Source organism: Aplysia californica, unplaced genomic scaffold, assembly GCF_000002075.1.
Source record: "Aplysia californica isolate F4 #8 unplaced genomic scaffold, AplCal3.0 scaffold00551, whole genome shotgun sequence".
In the NCBI taxonomy this organism is placed as follows: domain Eukaryota; kingdom Metazoa; phylum Mollusca; class Gastropoda; order Aplysiida; family Aplysiidae; genus Aplysia; species Aplysia californica.
In genome coordinates, this window is record NW_004797821.1 from 74,617 (window position 1) to 77,900 (window position 3,284).

A 3,284-nucleotide genomic window follows, 5' to 3' on the forward strand; every position below is an offset into this window, starting at 1 on the left:
GTCTGTCTGTCTGTCTGTCTGTCTGTCTGTCTGTCTGACTGACTGTCTGACTGTTTGACAGTCTGTCTGTCCGTCTCTCATTCTGTCTGTCTGTTTTTAGTGTCGTTTTGTACTATTATTGTTGATGCCCCCTATTTGTTGCGGGTGGTTGGAGGACGCCACTTGTAGGTCTTACTTCTTTCTTTTCATCCGTTGTTTCTATTTAGTTTGCTTCTTCCCTGCAGTAAATGGTCGTTGTTGTATCGATGTGCTTCTTTTAACTCAAACCCAAACTCTACTTGTTGTGTCTATTTTCTTTTTTTGTTGTTGTTAGTGATGGTTTTTTTCTTTGTAGTTGCTGATGGTGGTGTCGTTGATATAGTTAATCTTGTTGCTGTTTTTGTGGTCGATGTTACTGTTGTTGGTGATGATGGTGACTACTTTTTGCATATTTGTTTGTTTGGTTTTAGATACATTGGCAGTCTGCATTCATCACTGAAACCGGATAGTTGGAGAGTGTGACTTGTAGGTTTTACTTCTATTCTGTCCCGCTCTCGTTTGCTGGCAGCCCCTATTTCTTTGCTTTCCATCTATTGTTTCTGTCTGTTTGTCTTGTCTTACTTTTTCCCAGCTTTAAATGACCATATTTTTTATGTCGATGTGCTTCTCTTTACAAACGTCTTATGTTTCTGTGGGTCTTGCCTTAAACAATTTTTTACTTTCTCTGAACAACCAATATCATGCCGACATGTTTCTCTTTTCTCAAACTTTTAAGAAAACATAACATCAAAGAAATGATTTTTATTGTATGAGATGTAAACAGACAGGCCAGAGTCTGTAAACAGACATGCCAAAGTCTGTTATTACCGTTTTAATATTTTTGTTTATACTGGATTCTTTCGAAGCCGTCGAAAGAGCCGGAGCTTTCCTCGAGGTTTAAGGCGGCTCTTGGTCGATTTTTGTCTGATTTTTTTCTTAAAATATTACTGACGTCTAGATTTAGTGATGAGGCTCTTAGCTATTGCGCGCAAAATACGTGGATTCGATTCCCGCCCGAGGAAGTTGAAATGTTTCGAGTATTTTCGTCCTTCTTTCCGACGTTGTATCCCCCCTTAGATTAGAATATGATGTCACCAAATACGTTTTTTTTTTTTCAAAAGTGGGCCGGATAACAGAGAGAATGCCGAGTGGGTGGTTGAGCGATACTTTGGTGTGGTTTGCTCCTACTTTTCGATCCAATACCCGAATCTATCGTTCTTGTTCTTCTCCTTTTTTGGACGTGTTACTTTCTTGTTACACCTCTTATCTTCGGCACTTATACGACGTTACTGTGTTGCAAGTGCCGGAAAACTCTTTACCTAAAGTAAACTAATGAGTGTGCCGAGTGCTGGTCAGATAATCTTTTTAAAAAAAACAAAACAACAACTATACAATGAATATATAAAATACAATGACAACAAATTCATAGATTTATGTAGATACAAAATACACACGCATAACAACAAACGTATTTATTTGAAAGTCACCAAATGAAATAAATATGTGAAAAGATACACTGTAATTATATCACTGTTAGTGTGCACATATCTGGATCTCACAAACCGAGCAACAAAATTAGATGAGTGCAACTTGTGATACTGGCTAATTTTTTCAAGATACTTGTAATCCAATTTGATTTTTTAATTGATGCATCTAATCAAGAACATTGCTTTCAAATGTTCACCAGTCAGCCTAGTTTGATGTATTGGCTTTACATACTTATCTTTTAAAACGTTTGCTTCCAGACATATTTACGTTCTAAGAAGTGATTATGTAGGAAATGTATTATATAAAAGGTTGCGGGTGGTCAGCGGATACTCTGGTGTGGTTTGCTCGTTCTGTCCTGCCAAACATCTATCGTCCTCTTCTCTCCTCCTTCTGTTTTGTGTTTGTTATTCTCTTGTAGCACCTTTGATATTCAGCACTTATAATAATTATTATGATCTAATTGTGCTGCAAGTGCCGTAAAACTATTCCAAAAACTAAGTGAAATATTTTTTTCACTAAAGCCGAGTAATTATAATCTTAAGTTTTGATCCAAGACCGGTGCTGTGGTGACACACTATTGGAAGTAAAAAAAAAAAAAATCAAAAAAAAAATCAACAACAACCCCCCCAAAAAAACAACAAACAAACAACACAAACAAAACAAAACTAAGACAACAAACCAGTACATACTCCTACAACTTTTCCCTATGCAAGCAGAAGCGAGTTATCCCAGACTTAAGACTGAGCATTGCTATGTACCAAACTATTTAGTGGAATTTGCTAATTTGCTGAGACCAGACCATCAATGATTTATTTATAGAGGCACCAGCCATCCATGTCCAGGTGCTGTTTTAGCCTCAATTTAATTTGCTGAGATCGCAAAAGAAATTGCATCGTTGGTATTTCATGGTCCGTTGGAAATCCCACTCGACAAAGCATAGAGGAAATAAAGGTGTCAGGACGACTCATGATACATGTACAAGTATGTGTACTGTTTGACCCGGTGTTTAATGTTTGTAACACTGCTATAGCTGCCGCCTGGACTGTTGCACCAATTATAATTGCGGTGATAGAAGGTGTGTTTTTTTTCTCATACTGCACAGGTGCACGGGTAAAGTAAGTGAAACTACGGTAGCCGTTAGCGTCTCTCTCTCTCTCTCTCCTTCCCTTCCTCCCCCCCCCCATTTCCCCATCTCTTCTCTCACAATATAATTGAGAGTTTGGAGGTTTGGAGGGAGGGCTTGTCGTGTGTTTTGTGTGTTTTTGTGTGTGTCTGTTTGTGTCTGTTTTCTTGGGGATAGGGTGTTTGTTTAGTTTTGTTTTGGTGTGGTTGTTTTTTGTTGTTGTTGCTGTTTGGGGGAGGTTGGGGGGGGGTCTTAAGTGTTTCGATAAAAGCAACCCCCTCCCCTTTCCCCTTAATCAACAAGCCAAAATCTTGTTCTAGAATAAAGTTACCTTACACGATTTTGACCTTCACTCTCATTTTGTCAATGGCACCAATGTCAAGGATACTGAACTGTCTGAGATAAGTTAGAAGATCAAGGTCAGGGTCAGGGTCCTTCAGCTCCACCTGGAAAATATAACAAGAAAAACCTCGCATCCACTTTGACGATGAAACATTGGAAACGGCAAAGAAATGCCGGGATATAAAGTGATAATATTAGTATAGAATTAATCCTATGATTCTTTCATGAGAGACAATGTAAACACACTGTTTAGTCACACTCGGGGAACTCGCTAAGAATGATAGATCTTCAGCAGTGCTTGTCACCCTTTTTT

At 38.4% G+C, this 3,284-nt stretch overlaps 1 protein-coding gene across 1 annotated transcript in view; it reads left to right on the forward strand.

The window, feature by feature from the left end:
* afurin2 (furin-like prohormone convertase) overlaps nucleotides 1-3,284 on the forward strand; it is a gene marked incomplete in the record, with an annotated part of 87,440 nt that overhangs the window by 32,260 nt on the left and 51,896 nt on the right.